At 45.4% G+C, this 21,401-nt stretch overlaps 1 protein-coding gene across 1 annotated transcript in view; it reads right to left on the bottom strand.

The window, feature by feature from the left end:
- PSMB7 (proteasome 20S subunit beta 7) overlaps positions 1 to 21,401 on the bottom strand; it is a 67,023-nt gene that overhangs the window by 3,559 nt on the left and 42,063 nt on the right. The gene's annotated exons all lie outside the window — the stretch shown is intronic.

Below are 21,401 nucleotides of genomic sequence, written 5' to 3'. Positions count from 1 at the left end.
GCTGCAACAGTCAGGGCTGGGCCAGGCCAAAGCTAGGAGCTTTTTCTGGGTCTCTCACATGGGTGCAGGGGCCCAAGGATTTGGCATCTTGCACTGCTTCTCCCAGGCCATTAGCAGGGAGCTGGGTCAGAAATGGAGCAAGCAGGACTTGAACCAATGCCCATGCTGGCACTGCTTTCTTAGCCAACATGGTCTATCACGTGCCAGTCTGCAGAGAGGGAAGAGCCCCAGAATCCTGACCCTCTAGGCAGAGAGTCCAGTGGGGCATCAGGTCCCAGCAGTATGAGGCACCGTGATAAACAGCTCAACCCAAGCACTCCACCCCAAAGTCCAGCTTGAGATCCTCGAAGGGCAGATCACGGGCCTACGTTGTGAGATCTGGGCCCACTCAGGTCTCCTGCTTCTCTGTCACCCCCAGTCAGGCTGGGATTCCAGGAACATGAGCGCCCTCTACAGACTCAGAGGAGGATAGAAAGGCTCTGTGGGAGGTGGATCCAGCAAACCAGCAGCAGGGGCTCTGCGTTCTTGCTTTTCATCTGCCAGGTTTGTTTCACTCCCTGAGTGGTAGCTACGTGAGGCTAAGCGAAGCCAGGTATTCTCTTGTACACCTACAGTCTTGGGAGAATGTGTTCAATCAGGACCCGAAATTCTCTCTGGGATTCCAAAGCCTTACCAGAAGCCAGGGTGGGCGGCAAAGAAAGCACCTTAGGTAAGGAGATGGCTGCTGCTGAAGCCATGGCACAGAGAGCAAAACCCAACCACTGACTGAGCGAATGAAGCCGCATTCCAGCTAGCTTCGCCGGTTACCTGAGCCTAGGCACATGCGGGCATGTGTGTGAGCATGTGTGTGAGCACGTGTGCACACCGGGCACAGCCTGCTTACCCCACTGCGCTCCTGTCTACCAGCTCCTCTGCGGCTTCACTGTCTCCTCAGTGCTGCTGGCACCTTGATCCAGCCCGGCACCTGACAGACTCACAAACCCTGGCAGCGGCATGCAGGCTTGCAGCGTCAGGTTTCTCAAATGGGGAGCGATGTTCACCCTAGCAGTTACGACACCCGGAGTGGCTCAGGCCAATGCCCAGCTCTAGTTCCTCACTCCAGCTTCCTGCTCATGTAGACCCTGGTAGGCTGCCATGAAGACTCAAGCTACTGGGCTCGTCACCCAACTGGATTTAGTTCCCGGCTTCCAGTTTCAGCCTGGCCCTGTCTCAGCCAATACAAGGCTCTCTCTAGGTTCCTCAGTCTTTCGCGTTTTTGTTTGTTTGTTTTTGTTTTTGTTTTTGTTTTTTTTTTTTTTTTTTTTTGACAGGCAGAGTGAACAGAGAGAGAGAGAGAGAGAGACAGAGAGAAAGGTCTTCCTTTTGCCGTTGGTTCACCCTCCAATGGCCGGCGCGCTGTGGCCGGGGCTTCGCGCTGATCTGAAGCCAGGAGCCAGGTGCTTCTCCTGGTCTCCCATGCAGGTGCAGAGCCCAAGCACTTGGGCCATCCTCCACTGCACTCCCGGGCCATAGCAGAGTCGCTCTCTTTTTATACCTGTCCTTCCAACTCTGCCTCTCAAATAAAAAAATTAAATTTCCCAAATGATTTCCTTTGATGATGGGAATGGGAAGGCTGTAGAGGATATTAAAACTTACATATATTAGACATGCATATCTAGTGTCAATCAATCCAACTGGGCACAGACAGCAGTAAGCTGACAGCACTGTGAGATTACACGTGATTCTCACTCTGTTTTGCAAACATCCTGTAATGTGAGTAGATAACTGATACAGCTTTAAAATGTACAGATTTTGAAATACGTATAGTTTGATCTATTCATCAAATTATCATGTGTGCTCTTAAGCGTAAAGACTTTAAGGAAATGGGAATATACATCTTCTATATTTCTTTTCTCCCCAACAATTCTAGGGAAGGTAACCTTAAGGAAGTAAATCTCACAGCTCTCCCCACCCCACCCCACCTCCTCCTCATACAGACACTGTGGGATGGCGTGACCCTTTCTTCCCCTGGCCACCTACTGTCACATGCTGAGAACTAGGGCGGGCACTTGGATGGTCAGAATCATTTTACTCCTCCCTGCTCCACAAACATCTTCTGCAGTTGACACTGTCAGAAAAAACTATGCCTACGAGTGAGCCTAGCAGTACTCAAGGCCACACACTAGCAAGCACACAGCCAAGCTGGCCCAGCAGGCTCGAAGGTCAGGCCATGGCACGGCTGCGGAGGCTCCTCAGCCAGGCACGATGCTGGACACCAGCTTCCTGATGCAGACTGTGTCTCTTCCCACGCCCAAGGTCCTCAGACCCTAGGCAAGTTTGAGAGAAAGACGGACGTTCATTGCCAATGTCTGTTTGGGCCAACTAACAGCTCCCTTGAGGGTCACTTCTGCTGGGGGTGGGAAACATTGTGTTTCTCAACAATGCTCCCCCAAATATGCAAATGACCACGTGAAAGACCTTCTTCACTCTCCGTCGGGTGAGAGTAGCATTTCCACAATGCACGTTCAGAGATGGGCACAGAGCCCTAAGGTCTTATTTTCACATAGTCCACCCCCTCACCAACAAAACCCTCACGACACAAGACACAAAAGGGGTGAGAATTACCAAGCTTCTCCTGTCTGCCCATTCCTTACATAGCATCCTCAACAAACATTTATGCAGACCTACTGTGTTCCAGGAACTGCCTCATGTGCTCATTATTTGACCACAGTGTTCCACATACAGAATTCCAGACACATATGCAAACATGCTACTGGGCATATCCTCACTCTGCTTTCTTTATAGCAGAATTTCACAATTAAACAACTTTTGTGTTTAGCATGTGCTAACAAATACTTAAGAAAACTACCATGAAAAACCACAGGCTAAAGGCAAGAGGTGGGGAAAACATCACGTTTTTATCTGTCTCTGGTCCATAATGAATGCAGGAAACACTGTTTCTAGCTTTAGGATTCATTCTTCATAGGGAAACTGCACCTGCCTCTTCTGGAAGATGCGGAGCGATCGAGTCCTGGGCAGCATCTGCCCGAGGACAGCTGCTAAGAAGGGGCTCCAACGGGGGTGCTGCAGAGTCCGTGACCCCAGCTGGTCAGACCCAGGTGCGACACTCCCTCCCACTGCCAGGGCAAGCAACCTCCCCCAGCAGCTGCTCGCAGATTTACGTCACAAGTCACAAGGGACCTGGGATTCAGTGTGTAGATGGCCCAGCAGAACTCAGCCCCTCTCCAAGCCAATGGCAGCTTCCCTTAACTTTGATACGCTAAGCCAAAACTACTGTGACCACGAATGCCAGCCAGGGAACCCAGGTTCCCCATCTTGTAGTCATGGAGGCAGCCAGACTGAGTTTGCGTCCGAGTCTCCTACATACTGCTGTACAACCTGGGACAGGTCACTTTACCTCCTCTGTAATATGATTTAAAAAAAAAAAAAATCCTACCTCACAGGATCACTGCAAAAATTAGAATCTAGTACAGAAAGCACCTTCAATAGAGTCTGGCACATAGGCACTGCTTAATAACTGGGAACTTATTTAATAAAGCAAGCCAGAGGGCTTCCACAGTTTGTCTCCACGTAGTGACTGCCTGGGCCAAACCCCAGACCAGGAGAAGGAGATCCAAAAAACCTGCTGACAGATTGTCACACAGTGCCATGGAGAAGTTCCTGTAATAATTAATCCAAGCAAAAAAGCACACTCCCTAAAAGTTCAGAGAATATAAAAGGAACACTTCCTGCTTTATGGCTACAAAGACCAAACTAACTGGGAATATCAGTCCCCCGGGCCACCCCTGCTCCTTAAATGAGATTACACTAAGAGTGATGTACTGTGCTGCAAGTCAGCTGTGACAAGCAGCACTTTATAGAGCTATCTGTTTGTCTCCATCACTGCATCGCACAATGTGTCCCTGGACTCCAATGTGCAGCTCCATTTACCGCTACATGACAAATGGGCAGCACTTGTAAAAGGCACAGAGAGGTCTGCGTCGGCCATGTAATGGTCACCACAGCTGTACCCGAGTGCTTGAGGGGACAAAACAGACCCCCAAGTTCATTAAACTGACCAGTAATGGATCTTTCAAAAAGTGCCTTAGGAATCGTACAGAAAAGCTAAAATAAATAACTCAGCATGGAAGGCTAATCTGAAACGGTGTTTGATAAATTATTTATAACACAGACGATTGTCTGCATTTAATATTGGAGCTACTAGTAGCATCTTTAAAAGATGATTTATGTGTTGTAATGCTATTAAACTTTATATTGGCCCACTGCTAGCTATAAAGTCTGCTGAGATTTAGAGAATGAGTTTTAAACTGTCACTGCAACATCACAGGAGATGGAGGCGGTATTAAATCTTTACTTTAAACCTGTTATCTGGAGAGTTGCATTTTGTAGACACTCACACACGGATAGATTACCTCGGCCTCCGCTATGGTCCAGACCCAAAACAGTGCTGCAAAGCAGCTTCTCCACATCATTCTTGTCTATGGTTACAATCGAACTTCTCTTCTCACTAAAGTGATTCTGAGATTGGGAATGTCACCAGAGTGGAATGCAGGGGTGCCACCCAACAGGCATCCTGGACAGCTCAACAGCGAATTAATCCTCTTTAAATAAACCCTCTCCGCTTGAATGTTCAGCTATGCACACTGAGCAGTGCTTTGCCTGTAGTGAGACATGCAAAATATTAAATAGGCATTCGACTGCAAACCTAGCAAGCTATTCTCTATACAGCTTTGAAACGTGAAAACACACATAAATGGCCAGTCACTTGAAAAATTAATTTGTAACTGAAATTTTCTGAAGAATTTAAAAAGAATAAAATAGACTATTTGCTAGAAAATAGATTCCATTTATGTAGCTGAGGAGATGATGTAAGTGGGATAAAAAATGCTCTTTTTTCCCCCCATGAAGAACAGCGCTCCTCTGGCTCTGCCATCTTCCAGAGTACCCCACCTCTGTGACCAGGAACTGGGGGGCAGGGGTACTCCTGAATGTGGATGGGATGGGGTCCTAGCTAAACTCTTGCGCATTCCTCCTCAATTGTCCTACCTGCTATGGAACCTACATTTACGTCATGACAATTTGCTCTTCACTTAAACAATGCAGCAAGAACTGAAACATGGAAGTTGTGGTCATGTGATACAAATTTCCACTGGGCAGAAGAGATTCATCTATTGTACAAAATGGTGACTATAGATAGTAACAATGTATCATATATCCCAGTCTTGAAAAATCACTGAGCTTAAGTGCTCTCAGTCACAAGTATGAGGTAAAGTGCATGTGAGTTATCTCAATTTAGCCATTTCAAATTATGCTGTGTTTGACAAATCTATATTGTTTGTCAATCAAAAAATTTAAACAAGAATTGAAGTAGTCGGTCCAAATTCATCTTAGAAAAATTTGATTTGAAATTTAGCCAAAGATTCTGTTGCTCTGGTGACTGGCCACAGAGCAGAAGGAAGTCTGGATGTGATAAGAGTCTGGACTCTGAAGATTCTGCAGCCCTCTGGTGCACGAGCACCTCCACCTTCTCCATCTCTGTATCCCAGCAACCAGCACAGTGCTTGGCACTTCTGTCAACAAATGGAAAAATGGAACAGTAATTGCAAATGCATGCATGACTTTGTCAAACTCAAATTTGAAGAGCCACATCAAGTGGTGAAAAATCCAAACCTGCACCAGTCCCAACTCAGGACCTTTCGAAGACAGTTAACATAAGGAAGAAGGCCATGCCTTCCATGGCCTGTGGACAGGCTGAAGTTCCAAGCATGCCACTGATGCGGCCTGAAGGAGTCATTAATGGCTGGTGGTTGAATACAATTTAAAGAGCTCAAAAAAGTGCTTAAAACCCAACTCCACCCACCTCTGCAACCAAGCAGTATGCTTCCTGTACTGTGTAACAGACCTGATGTGTCCCACGTGGAGCTGCATCTTTCATAGTGGAAAAAACTCATTCATGGTTTTCAGACTGGGCTGTGTGACAAAAGCAAAGGTGTCCAAGTTTTGGGTTTGGCATGATCTGTTTGGTAGACAGAGCCTGCCTGAGGAAACACCCTGGGGCTGCTAAGCATACCTGAGCCGCACTGCTGCCAAGTGCGCCCACAGCGCAGGGGGGCCGGCGAGGGCCATGGCTTTCAGGTCTAGAGCCGCCGCCGCCGCTTTCCTCCGCGGCCTGAGTGCCCACGTGCATGCGCACAGGCTCTCTGGGTGATGCAGATGATGAAGGAAACACTTGCTGGAGGTACGGGATGGGCAGAGAGGTGCTTGTGTTTAGGGGAGCTGCCAACAGGACCTATCCCAGACCACCAAATGTGCAAAGGCCTGTTCCCAACATGTGGGCAGGAAAAGAGGCATCAGAGGCCCCCAGAGATCAGCAAAGGCAGGCACAGAATGAGGAAAACCCTGGAGAGCCGGGTCACTCAGGAACACAGTGCTAACCCTCTCTGAGCTACAGGAAAAAAGAGGATAATGCCCTGTGCCAGCACTGCGGGCAGGGATGAAGAGCACAGGAATGCCCGACCCCAATCTCACAGACAGATCTGTCACCAAGTTCTAGAGTAGAAGAGAAAAGGCAATACGGGGCACCCCCTGTCTCCACATCTGAGCCACACACCCAGGTTCCCTGTCACCTCCCCATCTTGGTTCCACAGACGAGGAACCAAGGCTCTCCGAAGGCTGCTGGGGCATCCAAAGGCACACAACTATTTAAGCAGGACAGCAGGAATCTGTGCCACCTTTGTGCCTGGCATCATCAAAGCCTGTTTCCCAGCCCACCATTAGGAAAATCAGTGGCGGGCAAGTGGTTTTGCAGAAATCTGTGACAAGGAATGGAAGGAAACATCCCTAAGCTTCCAGAGGGAAGAGGACCAAAAGAAATGAGAACATATTGCTTCTCACAAGGAGAAATCAGTGTTCATGGCATATGTGTACACAAATATATATTTCCAAGGCTGCACTGAATCAAATGTAATCAGAGGAGAAAAAAAAACAAGAAAGACTGGGTTTAAAGAAAGCAAGAAATATACTCATAAACCTCAAAAAGAAAACCAGGCTGCCTCAAATATTATAAGATCACAGTGATGTCTCTCCCTCCCTGACAGACAATGCATCCAGTGACTGCCCTGGCCATAAATGTCCAGAGACCCTGAAAAGGTGATCACCTGAAAATAGGGAAAAATGAAGTCAAGCTGTTCACGGGTCACAACAAAGGTAAGAAATAAGCCCACACTGCAGACTTCTCAGGAAAGAGAGAGAAAGTGATGACAGAAATTCAGTCACGCTAAAACCAGGGCGAGACGCCAGCAGGAGCTCAGTGTTCACACAGAGCCCACCCAGCTGGGAATTCCGGAGGACAGAACCATAGCCAGGTGCAGGGCGCATGTGGGGAGGCTGGGGCAACTGTGTTCTACTGCACAGTCCTGCTTCTGCAGACCCAAAAGGCACGGGAAGGATCCGCAGATCCACGAAGTCCAGAGCACCCTCACTGTAGGAACTTTCAATGTGGTCACACATCAAATGACGTGCAACTGTGACAGCTCACTCAGCTGGCAGGGACCCTGCAGACACCACGCTGGGATCAGGCTGAGCCAGAGGACGGGACAGTCTCACCCTCACCACGAGCAGCACGCACTCCTCGGGAGAGTGTTCCGACAATGCAATGACAGGTGTTTCAAGGTTCCATGGGGTGCGTGTGATGAACACTGGACGAGTCTGGAAATAATGAGAGAAAGGCAGCCAAACCAAAGGGTGGTGGGGATGGCAGGCCAATAGCCATGAATGAGAAGGAGAAAGATATAGTCAGGTGGGCAATTCAGTAATAGCTGGATCCCAGCAAACCTCACAGCCATATAGCCAGTCAGCCAGCTCTTCATGCTAACCACTGGATTTTACACTGAGCAATGATGTGGTTAAAACTGTGCTTTTAGAAACTGCAACCAGCAGCTGGTGCCATGGCACAGTAGGTTAATCCTCCACCTGCGGCATCGGCATCCCATATGGGTGCCGGTTCTAGTCCTGGCTGCTCCTCTTCCAGTCCAGCTCTCTGCTGTGGCGTGGGAGAGCAGCAGAAGATGGCCCAAGTCCTTGGGCCCCTACACCCATATGGGAAACCGGGAGGAGGCGCCTGGCTCCTGGCTTCAGATCGATGCAGCTCTGACCATTGCTGCCAATTGGAGAGAGAACCAACAGAAGGAAGACCTTTCTCTCTGTCTCTCCCTCTCACTGTCTGTAACTCTACCTCTCAAAATAAATATAAAAAAAAAGAAAAAAGAAACTGCAACCAGAAGCAGTGGTGGAAGAAATACCAAAAGCAAGAGACAAGAGAGAAAATGATTAGAATCAGGGCCAGCGTCATGGCGTAGTGGCTAAAGCAGCTGCCTGTAGCGCCGGTATTTGAAATGGGTGGTAGTTGAATCCTGGCTGCTCCACTTCTGATCCAGCTCCCTGCTAGTGCCCCTGGGAAGGCAGAGAAAGATGACCCAAGTACTTGGGCCCCTGCCATCCTGCCAGCCACATTAGACCTGGCAGAAGATCCTGGCTTCAGCCTGGCCCAGGCCCAGCTGTTACAGTCATCTGGGGAGTGAACCAGCGGATGGAAGATATGTCTGTCTCTGTCTGTCTGCTTGTCTCTCTCTCTGTGACTCTGCCTTCCAAATAAAGAAATGTTTTTAAGTAAATAAATAAATCTTTTTAAAAAATTATTAGAATCTTCCCGAGGAGAGGCAGCGGTGGGAGAGGAGGAAGGATGAGGAAGAGGGTGGTGCTGCCCTGACTTCCAGTGCCAGCTGCCAGCTCTGCCCACTCATCTGAGCAGACACAGCCTTTACAGAGGCCCTTTGTAACTTCTGGGCAGCTACCTTTCTGGTAGATGGAAGGAAGACAATGGTTAACTCAACTGTATTTTCTAGACACTGGTAAGCCTCTGCCATTGGCACCCTTCAAAAGGGACCAAAAGATAAAGTTAGAGCCACTGAAAGTCTATCTACTAAGGTTACTGGGGGTGGGGTGAGGGAGCCCTGAGCTACAACTAAGTGCTAAGGGACTCTCAGAGGCACGTGTCTGGCCTCTGGGGTGTGACAAAGCACAAGGGATTGGCTGACTGTGGGGCAAAAGCTCCAGGAAGGTAGAGGGAATCTCCGGGAGAGAATGGAGGACATGAGAGACTACCCCAGGCAAGGCAGGGGTCTGGGGAAGGGCCCAGAGAAGCAAAGGAACCGGGTCGGAGTGCCCGATCACCACCAGCACCCTCACCTTGCTCCCCTCTCCACGGGCTGCACACGGTGTGCTGTTAAACCCCCAACACTGAGGGTTTGCTCCCATGGGCACAGTCCACACCGAGCTCACAGCCATGTCTGAAGAAGGGGCTCCTCTATCCTACTCAAACAGCAGGCAGCGGGAAGACCTCAATGTACCACAAGAAGGCGTGGGTGAAGTACATTTTTCCACTTATTTCTCAAAACAGCCGTTGAAGGTGGTACTTCCCTTATCCTCATTTTACAAATCCTGGAAGCCAGGACTCAAAGGAGGGGGAATGAGTAACTCAAAGGCTCACAGCCAACAACTGAAGGTCTGAGCTTTAGCACAGTTTTTTCTGGCTCTAGAGCCCATGATTTTTTTTTTTTTTAATTTTTATCCAAGAAAACAGAAACTTGAAACTATTAGGTCTCCAAAAATATTAACACTTGTCTAGTCCTTAATTACCAGTAACTGGTAAGTCACTCTTTTTTTTTTTATTTGACAGGTAGAGTTATAGACAATGAGAGAGAGAGAGAGAGAGAGAGAGAAAGATCTTCCTTCCATTGGTTCACCCCCCAAATGGCCGTCACGGCCGTTGCTGTGCCAATCCAAAGGCAGGAGCCAGGTGCTTCTTCCTGGTCTCCCACGTGGGTGCAGGGGCCCAAGCACTTGGGCCATCCTCCACTGCCTTCCTGGGCCACAGCAGAGAGCTGGACTGGAAGAGGAGCAACCAGGACTAGAACCTGGCGCCCATATGGGATGCCAGCGCCGCAGGCGGAGGATTAACCAAGTGAGCCATGGTGCCGGCCCAGACACTCTGGTTTCCCTAAAGTTACTTCACAGTTGCAAATATATCACTTCGATCATGCCTTCCCAATACTCTGTTACATTTGGTGAAATGAAGAACATGCCTATGAGCATCCACTGCAGGATCTAGGCTCGCCAAACCCAGGGCACAAACTTGTAAGGCTGACTCCATAGGCACCGCAGTCCCATGTTTACTTCTCCCTAACATACATGTTTAAAATTTCTCAACAAACAGAGTGAATCAAACTGTTTCCTCACTATCCAGGATATCAATAAGAAGACACTACTTTATTTTGCCATCAGGTCATTTGTTGATCAGAAATCTTAGCTAAAGCCAAGGAGCACGTGCACACTTTAATTTTCTTTAGAGGTCAAGAGGAAATTTCTGATAAGACTGACTCCTGTGTTACAAACACAGCTCCCAACACTGCCCTGAAGGACGACCTACTACGGCCCAACCTAGGAGTGAATTTATTTTATGAACTGATGCAAAAAGGGTGACAAGTGGCAAAAAGTCATCATCAAACCCAGGCCTCCACGAAGCTTGTGATCCAGCCCCCAATCCTGTTCACTTGAGTTAAAAGCCATCATTTCTGCCAAGGAGTCAAAATGAACTGGTCCTTGAATCTTTTTAACACTGGTTTCACTGCAGTTCTAATGTCAGCGAAACTGCGAGCATGTGAGCGCTCCGACGTCATGACAAAGTGACAACTATTAGGATGTGACTACGTTCCAGGGATGCAATGTTCACTACAAATACTTTCAAAAATCTGCACCACCAGGTGGAATTTTAAAACAGCTTTTTAGCACAACTCATATCATTTTTTTTGTTTCTGCACAATTTCCAGATTAGGGGAGTGAGGTATAAATTACCTCACAAAAAGCCAAAAGTAACAGTATCTGGGAAGGTTAAAACTTTAACTACCTTCCTGAGGTATGCTGCTGGGGTCTCATTACAGCAGGTAATCTCACATTCCGCCATGCACAACACAGTTAAGTACCAGCACCTCCCAATTACACTGCAACGCGAATCTCAAAGGACATTTGAAAGTCTACATGGCGCCCGCACCCACTGCCGAGCTGCAGCGCCTCTAATGGAACGTGGCAGTTTTCTGAACGAGACAGTCACACGCAGGGACAGGATGCCAGGCTCTGGCCAGCCCTCATGCTGAAGAGCGGGTGCTAATTAAAAGGCCACGCTGACTGGAGAAATGACCACCCAGGCAACGTGAGGCGCTGTCTGGAGTTTTGTTTTCCTGTTTCCAAATACGCTCAGCTGTCCAAACTTTGGGAATTACAAAACTGAAAGTTAGACCCAGAGCCCATGTGCCTTTGTATGAGATGCTCTTTGTTTCTCTCTCCCACCCTGCTTCAAATCCCAGACGAGAAGTGAGGAGTAGCGGGCCCTTGGAGGCCATCTTCAAGACCCCAGACACAGGCCATCAGTCCCTCTCTCGTGCCAGCTCCATTGCTCTCTTCGGCTGGATCGCACCTTTCATGCCATGCTTGCAGCCGTTTGTGGGCCTATCTGCCCCACGAGGTTGTAACTGTCACTAAGAAAGGGCTCTTGTCTCATCACCGGGCACAGAGCATGTTCAATTAAACTTGGGTCAATGGAACACAAGCCCATCCTCACAACTCTGAAGGACCACCATCCATCAACAGCTTATGAGGGTCATGACGGCGACTCCAATGGCACCCCTTTGTCCACTGCTGATATGTCTTAGGAGTTGTTTTTGTTTTTAAGAAAGAACACCCTTTTCAAAGGAGCTTTCAGAACAGAAGGTATCCAGGGTATGTTTGTTTTTAGCATAAACATTTGGCTAACTCTAGAACTGTTCCCCCCCCCCCTTTTTTTTTTGTAAAGATTGATTGATTTGAAAGGCAGAGTTGGAGAAGTGGGGTGTAGGTCTTCCATATGCTGTTTCATTGCCCAAATGGCTGTAATGTCTGGGGCTAGGCCAGGCCAAAGCCAAGAGCTTCTTTCCGGTCTCTCAAATGGGTGTAGGCTCCCAAGGACTTGGGCCATCTTCTACTGGGAGGAGGTGGGACTCAAATTGGCGCCCATATAGGATGCCAGTGCTGTAAGCAGCAGCCTAACCCACTCCGCCACAACACCGGCCCTTCTGGAACTGTTTCTACTTGGGCTAGCAAAATCTACACTTGATGTAGGCTGTCATGCAAAAAAAATAAAATAAAATACTGTCATAATAGCAGTAATGGCTTTGGAATATCTCATCTAAGCCAACTTACTCTCATCCTTCTTTACTTAAGAATTGCCAATGCCTTCAAATATTGGCAGTTCCGTTTATTCAGATCTTCCGATATATAAAATTTGCTGACTTTTCCCCCATAAGTTGATACAGATAGAGGAAAACTGTGAAGTGCCCCCCCCCCCCATTTTTTGGCTAGAAACAAAACTCCCTGCCTGTGCAAATATAGGGGCGTTTTAAAATCACCATATGCTTTAGATCAGGAGGCAGAAGCTATACAGCAGGATTCTGAACACTCCCGCCCACAAACGCTGATAATTCAGTGAAACACGGCTGATGACCTCAAGTCCTCCTGCTCTCATGGGTAGCTGGTCCTAGCTAACACGGAAATGCCCTGAATTTCTAAGTTTACTCTTTTTTATTTTATGTCTAATTTACATATATAATATAAACCTACACAGGCACTGAATTTAAATATTTAGTCCTAAATTTATTTTAAACTTAATTTTTCCACAAAGTCTATTTCAAAAAAAAAATAATAATAAAACAGAAAGAAACAAAACAAACTTTCCTAAAATCCTTAATCACGCTTCAGCGTGTATTAGAAAACATGTAATGCTGGGCGGCTTTGCACACCCACACGCCGTCACTCCCCCTTTTGGAGACTGCACACCACACAAGTATAATAAACCATGTTAATATTTCATACCACTGTGAAATATGCTAGAGTATCAATTCAACATCTGCTGTCTTTAGGGCCCAGGAGTCCCGCAGAGACACTTTCAATTTGTAATTGAGTTCTATGCTGAATTAATCAGCAGTTTATCTTTTTTACTAAAATAACGTCTTCACCACTAACCCAGATTTACATTAACAATTTATGCCAAATTACCTGCCAAGGAAAAACTTATAAGATTCTAAGCTACCATCCAGTAACACTCGATCCTATATTTCACATCCTGTATTTCTCAAACCTGTACACAAGAAACGTGCAAATCCATTGTTCAAGGGCTTGTAAGCCTCAAGTCACGGTGACCTCTTGGATTTGTAAGACAGCCCCCCTCCAAAAGCAAAATTCGCGGGGGTTTGTTTTCCCACAAAAAAGCCACTGTATGGGAACTGGTTATGATTCAAAATTTTTGCAAATAGATTTCCAGAACAGAATAGAATCAGAAAGCTTCTTTTATTTCTTTTCCAAAGGAGCTATGATATTCCAAATCTTGAGTTGATTTCAGAAACAGAAAAAGACAAACTGGATGAGCAGAGCATTTTTAGTGCCTTAAATTATGTAATTAAGATTCAAGTTAGTGAAGATAATTCAGTTTAGAAAAAAAAGGGGGGGGGCAAGGAAACCCATTTTCTCTTTGATTTCATGTGGCAGAATATTTTATTACTAATAATATCTTCCTTTTAATTTCACCTATACAGCTGGACGTCACCAAACATTTATTCTAACTTAATACTATCCTTGAATCTAGTTCTTGATTCTCTGATTAAACAGCCTCTGGGGTCACAGAGAAGTTCCATTTCACCTGCTGGGTTTTTTCCACAGATGCAGCAAGCAATATACTTGATAAAATATTTCTCCTGTATGGTATATTTCCCCCTACATTTCACAGCTATAGGAAATATGTAAAGCACAAACAGTTCAAATGGAACAGCTGCTCCAAAGAAATGCATCATCCACCAGAGTTAGATAATGCCTCCTTCTCAATCTATGTTGCCAATACATAGAATGAAATAAGCCATACAGAATGGCTTATTTCAGTACCGCCCTACAGCACCACATGTGATGCTTGTAGGCAGTTGTTACAAAGTACACACACAATGACCGATTACATACTGGTAAGAACATGAAATTAAGTGTGCAGGTAGCAGTGTGGAATACAGGAAAAAAATTCAGCACAGAAACATTTTTGGTAGAAAAATGAACAAAGTTATTAAGTATGCTAGTACACCATTGGCAGCTGTCTTTTCATTATTTGTCAAAGAATTGGAAATAGAGACCTTCAAAATTGACAGTGGGTCAGTGATTCTTGAATTCCAGAGGTCATGCCCAAGAGGAAGCCATCTCCTGCTTGTGGGGATTTTGGAAAACTATACTTTTCCTTCTCCAGCTCCTTCCATCAAATCCCTTTTTATTTCCTGACTTCACCCCTTCCCTGAAATACTCCACGTTTAACTTCACCAGTGGCAAGGGTGAAAATGATAACCAGTCACTGCCACGGGCTCTAGGGATTCAGGAATGAACGGACATGGCCAGAGGGACATCTGAGTGACTGTTTCCAAGTCAAGAAAGACTAAGCTGTTCTTACTCTGAAACTACTGCTCTTGAATCATCAGGTGTAAGACCAAAGAAAACCATGCTCTATAAGATTTCACAAAATGCAAAAGGTGAGCAAGAAAACCTACAGGAGCAACCCTAATTCAAGGCGCCCCTTTGTTTTTCCAACAAGGCCACCAGTGGGCTCCAATTCCAAAGAACAAACTCACATTTTAAAAGGGGGAGAGGGGCAGTTCAAAATGATGCTGGTGTGATGCTTTAACCATCAACAGTATTTCTGATTATTGTCTATTCTACAGGTTTAATGGGTAATTCTCCAAATCACCCACTAAACCATAAACGCCAACTTCAATATCTGCTCATCTCTAAAACTGACTGGTTACCACTACTGGAATAACTCTATACAGGTTCCCAGGGATGAGGGGCCTGACATCTTTAAAACCTATTGTTGGGGCCGACAATGTGGAGTAGTGGGTAAAGCAGCCGCCTGCAGTGCCCACACCCCAAATGGGCGCCGGTTCGAGTCCAGGCTGTTGCACTTCCGATCCAGCTCTCTGCTATGGCCTGGGAAAGCAGTGGCAGATGGCCCAAGTCCTTGGGCTCCTGCACCCGCATAGGGGACCTGGAAGAAGCTCCTGGCTCCTGGCTTTGGATTGGTGCAGGTCTGGTCATTGCAGCCAACTGGGGAGTGAACCAGCAAAAGGAAGCCCTCTCTCTCTCTCTCTGCTTCTCCTTCTCTCTCTGTGTAACACTGACTTTCAAGTAAATAAATAGATCTTTAAAAAAAAAAAGTCAATCAAGATAAATTAATAAAAAAAACAATTGTTTTACAATAAATAAAACCCCAGAGAAAATTAATGAGGAAAATTAATACATATTTTGATCCAACAATAGAGCCAACTTACTATATCTAACATTTTATGTCTTAAAGAAAGCCAATCAACAGAAATTACCACCAAAAACAAAGACAGAAACAGGCTCAGGGACAGCCTCTAAAATTGGGACTTTTCGATATGTAAAAAGAAATGTGCAATCAACCCAATTACATCCCAAATCCAGGACAGAGGTGTGTTAAACATTAAAACTGTTCCAGTTAAACATGTCCATAGTAGTACAAGTACTTAACCAATAGAATCCACCCAAACCACAATGCAATATCAAATAAAAAATTTTAAAAAAAAGATGGATGGTAAGTGTTGGTGACGATGTGCAGAAACTGGAACCTTCAAACACTTAGTTGCAAAAGCTACCAAACAACCCAGCAGTCCTGCTCCTTGGTACAGGTCCAAGAGAAATCACAGCATGTGTCCACACAAAAACATGTCTATGATGTTCCTGTCAATGTTATGAATACAGCCCCAACATGAATACAGGCCAAATGTTCATCAGTAATGATGAAGAAAATGTGGTATGTCCTTAGAATGGAATATTATTCAGCCACACAAAGGGAATGAAGTACTGACATTTGCTATGATCTGGATAAAATACTACGAAAACAGACCAATAAGGAAAAAAAGCCAGTCACCAGACTACAAATTGTATGATTACATTCACATGAAATGCCCAGAATACAGAATAGTTAAGTTTAGACAGAAATGAGTTGTTGTAGCTAGGGGAGATAGGGAGTAACTGCTAACAGGTATGGGGGATTTCTTTGGAAGGTGATGAAAATATCCTAGAATCACGTTGACAGCTGTACAACCCTGTGAATACACTAAATCCACAGAATTGTACACTTAAATGAATTATAAAATTATAAATGAATCAGTGAAGCAGTTATTAAATAATAGTAATAAGGCATCCAACAGTTTTAGAATGGAGGAGCTAAAAAAAGTCAAAACATCTAGTAAAATGTCACAATCAATAAACTCATATTCTAACAGTAAATGTTTAGAACCCAGAGATCACAATAAACAAAAATACTAGCATAAATCCTTAAAAGCACTTAGTAAGAGAGAATTTGGTTTCTCATCACACATTTTCTCCCATATCTACACAATACCTAAACAGATGCAACCACCAGACAAACATAACCTTAAAATCGAGGATCTGCAAAAGATAGTCGAGTTCAGCTCATTAAGCTGACATCATTAAAGTACCACAAGAAAAAGTCTTAAACACCACCGATGCAGACAGGAAAATCACTGTTTGTAATAGTTATCCAAGGCCAGATTTTTTTTTTTTTAATTTTGCATTTACTTAAAATTCTGTGTTTGATGCCAACAGGGTTCAAGTTGCACAGGAAGGTGCTTGGGCTAAACACTGATAGTCTTCCTTGATCTCCATTGTCTGCTGCGTGGGTTCCGCCAGCAAACCTCCCAGCGAGTGGTCACCTTCCTATGGAGTCATTAAACCTCTGAATGTCAGCTGGTGGGATTAGCCAGCAGCTTCCACACCTGAGCCCCCGTGGCAGGGACAGAGGCATTTGGATCAAGATCACTAATGAATACAGAATTCATATGCCGCTTGTCAGGGCTCCTGAGCTCAGAGTCCACAGATGCAACCTAAATAAGACGGAGGACAGAACAATTGTTGACGAAGATTAAAAAGTTTTGGCAGTTGGGGGAAAAAAAGAGCACCTCATTATTCAAATACGATAGTCTTGCTGATTTTTTTTTTATTTTTGTTCAAGTTATTCATGATTTGCATCAAATGGACAAATGCTATTCACCAATATTTAAAGATTTCTTGGTCTCATTACTAAATCTGAAGAAAGCTATGCTCTCTGTACCTCAGCAAGCTACAGAAAAACAGCTCTCTTATAAGAATATTTGAAAATTCTAGAGAAAAAAACAACAATCAAAGATATTTAGGTGGAGGTTATTTAAAAGATAAAACAAAACAAAACAAAAAAACACCTTAGAATTCAGAGAGAAGAAATAAGGATCTTCCACAGCTCAATGACTCATTTCGACTTAGCAGTGTCTACGTCTGACTTGCTCACACCTTTGTGTTCATGGGTTCCTTCCAATCACAGAGCTCACCACAGAGTTTTACCCACCTCCTCTGGCACTTGCATTCGGCTTTCCACATTGTCACATGCCCTCATCAGGGAAAAGGAACAGCCGGAGCAACCCACACCTCTGCTCACCTGGATTAAGATGTCCTCGCCTCTCTGCTGGCAGAGAATTCCAGGCCCAGCAAAGAGGCAGAATAGCACAGTGCTGGGTCTGAAGTCAGACTGATCAGGGTTCAAATCCTGAATCCTTCACTGACCAGCTGTGTGACCTCAAAGTAACTGACCTCCTGATACTTCCAATTTTCTTCTCTATAAAACATGGATAACACAAATGGCTGAACTCACAGGAACGTTGAAAAGTGAATGAGATACAGCAGAAAAAGCTGTAAGAACAGAGATGGTATAACCTAAGGCTCAACTATTGTGACTACTGTATTTCCACACCTCCCCCATCGTAAAAATGCAAACACTTTCACTGCTTGTGTTAGGTGTGAAGCAGGCTTCATCATCTGTCTTCATGACCATGAGAGAGGCCCAACTCTGACTGACAGTGAGCTCTGAGAGGGGAAAGAAGGATCCTGTCTGTCTATCCTATGCTACGGGTCGCCAGGCTGGATGGCAGCACAAATAATCACATTAGTCGTTGCTATGTGATGCTGCTATTGAATAACTGAAAAAATACAAGCAGCTGCCCTATTTTAGTCGATTCTGTCTGAACCACCATAGGTGCCCCCAGCTCACCTCTAACCTTCACAGCACTCAGTGGGTCCCCATCTCAGAGGAGGACCCCCAGGTGTCCAGAGTGCGGAGACAGACTCGCAGTGCAACCCCCTAGCTCCTGACCCTGCGCCCCTTCCATCTGACCATGCTGAACTCAGGCGATGTGCTTTCCTTCGGCACTATGCTATGTGCAAACCGAACAGATTTTTTTTTTAATCAAAATAATGCAGCTCTCCCACACTACTGTCCATCTGCAAAGCACAAATGAATCTGCAACTCCAGTCTCTTTCCATTACTGAACTTAAAAATACACAGTTCCTTCCAAGCTTTGCTGTCAGAACACCATATTGGCTTCAACTCTTTCATTATTTAAAGTGGATCTATAGCTGCCTGCAATGACAGATTAATTCTGTTTCCTCAGCAGCTAGGTGTTTGGCATCAGGTCTATGAGGTAACCACAAGCCTTTAGGGCGATAGCTGCTCACATCTTTAGCAATCCATAAGGGCTTCTCTAGAGGCTAGCACTTGCCGGGTGATGAAATATGACTCCATAAATCAGATGGCTGAAGTGGCACTTGTATACGTCACCATCTATCTTCGAGGCTTCTCTCTGAAGGGTGTAGGGTAAGAGCTCACCCCTCGGTATTGCAACCAGAGAAAGGACCATCACGGTTGGCACTGAGTAAGCATGTGCTACTTAAAACTGAAGACACACTAAGGCTAGGGGAAAAAAAGATCCTGCCGGTGTCAGCATGCCTCAGGCAGTGGCAGGAGCTTCAGCAACTCATCTTCAAAAGGCAGAGAGCCAGAGCTCTAGAAACCTGCAAAAACTGGCTAAGCCTGCAGTCTTCATTTCTTTAAGCTGAGCATCTTCAAAGTCTAGAATTCTAACTGTAGGGCACAGCAGCTGCCACTGCAGATCTGATCCTCTCAGCTTTTGGCAGCTCTCAACTTGAGATTCTAGCAAAAGAATTTTTCAAGTTGCTATTATTGCCTGTCATGGATTTATAAATATTGTGCACTATCTGCTGTGGCATGGCTCTCATGGGACACCAGAGCATGCCAAATGCATAACAGAATGAAAAACAGTTTCTATTCTTCAAATAAATGCTAATTTTTTTAACTGTGCTCACACGATGTGTTTGGTGACCAACTTCAATGGTACAGAGTATCTATCAGAGAAGGGGAAAAAAGCTGATTGTCTTTTCCAGCAGCATTCAGCTGCTACTTTCATTAAGCTTGTTTAATTAGATTCCAGATGCTAATTTGCAAGTCGATACCAGAGGGTGCAGGACAGTTTGCCTTTGAATCATCTCTCTGTGATGTGAGGGTCCTGCCGCACACCACTACCCTTCAGCGGCCCTCGCGCGGTATTCTGACAATTAGTGCAAAGAGGGGACAGTATTGATCTTGACAGACTAAATATTAATCTTCTACCCATTTTAATGAATTGTAATCTTCAAGAGTTTAAATTTCTCACTGAGCCAAACATGCACTTCCTTTCTTACAAAGAAACAGAATGGAAAAACTAAACTAAGTTACCTGATTAATTTTCTTAATGTCCTCTCTACCCTAAAATAAAATCTGTACTTTCTTTTGGCAATTTTCAAAATACAAGCCCCCACCAAAGTAACACCCTGTTTCTAGATTCTACAGTCAAACCCTTTATGCTTAACTGGAGAATGAATTGAAAAGGCCTCAGCATGGTTATCACTACTTTCCCCATACAGTGAGCCTATGGGAAATAAACTCTACAACAGAGGAGCAAATTCAAATTCAGGGGAAATGGCCCCGTGAACCCCATCATCACACCAAAAAATCGTAACTGACCCCTTGTCATGAGGTCAACTCACAAATTTCAAAATCTACTGTTTTGTTAATACATTGGCACACTGTCTCAATAAAAACCTCTGCTAAGAAAGTAAAACCTGGGCTGGCGCTATGGCACAGCGGGTGAAGCTACCGCCTGCGGCAATGGCATCCCATATGGGGGCTAGTTCGAGTCCCAGCTGCTCCACATTCCAATCCACAATCCAATGCGCTGGGAAAGCAGCAGAGGATGGCCCAAGTCTTTGGGCCCCTGCACGAACTTGGGAAACCTGAAAGAAGCTCCTGGCTCCCAGTTTCCGAGTGGCTCAGCTCTGGCCACTGCAGCCATTTGGGAGACTGAACAAGCAGATGGAAGACCTCTCTCTCTCTCGCTAACTCTGCCTTTCAAATAAATAAATAATTATAAATAAATATTTAAAAGAGAGGAAAAATAAATAAAACTTGAGATTTATTACCCATAAATAATACAAATTTCTATGCCTTCACTTCTATCACAGTTTAATACTATAAACTAAAGGTGAAGCAGTCAAATTGTTTCAAAGATAGATTAGCCTGAGAGCTACTAAGTAAAGTTGCTTCTAACTCCTTTTTAATGCACCCACTCAGCAGGTCCTACTATGCACCATTACCAAGCTAGGTAATGGAAAGAGAAATGAGTAAGCCACAGTCCCTGCCTAGGATAACTCCCAGGCTGAGCCCAAGGGGAAAAAACAGAAAGTGAGAATTACAAGACCACTCAAGCCAGTGTTTAGGCTACAACTGGGTGCCTTTTTATGTGCCTTAAACTCACAAGCAGAGTTGGCAGTTTCTCTGAGACTTGAACCAACCGTTATACGTTAGGCAATCACTGGCTCAGATAACTTGAAACGGCAGAATCCCGGCTAGCTTTGACTGGTCTGCTTTTTGGACCTATAATCTCCCAACAAGCATTTGCCCTGAGGCCGGCGCTGTGGTGTAGTGGATAAAACTGCCGCATGTAATGCCGGCATCCCATATGGGTGCAGCTTGAGTCCAGGCTGCTCCACTTCAGATCCGGCTCTCTGCTCTGGCCTGGGAAAGCAGTGGAAGATGGCCCAAGTCCCTGGACGCCTGCACCCACATGGGAGACCCAGAAGAAGCTCCTGGCTTCGGATCGGTGCTGCTCTGGCCGTTGCAGCCAAATGGGGAATGAACCAGCAGGTGGAAGACCTCTCTCTCTCTCTCTGCTCTCCTCCTCTCTGTGTGCAACTCTTTCAATTAAATAAATAAATAAATAAATCTCTCTTTTTTTTTTTTTTTTAAAGTATTTGCCCTTTGCCCATCTTCCTCTTGCTTGTGTACTTAACAGGGTGTTTGGCTTGACTCTGTTCAATACTGC

The sequence above is a fragment of the Lepus europaeus genome, chromosome 12 (assembly GCF_033115175.1).
Source record: "Lepus europaeus isolate LE1 chromosome 12, mLepTim1.pri, whole genome shotgun sequence".
NCBI classification, from domain to species: Eukaryota; Metazoa; Chordata; class Mammalia; order Lagomorpha; family Leporidae; genus Lepus; species Lepus europaeus.
This window is presented reverse-complemented; position numbering and strand designations above follow the sequence as displayed.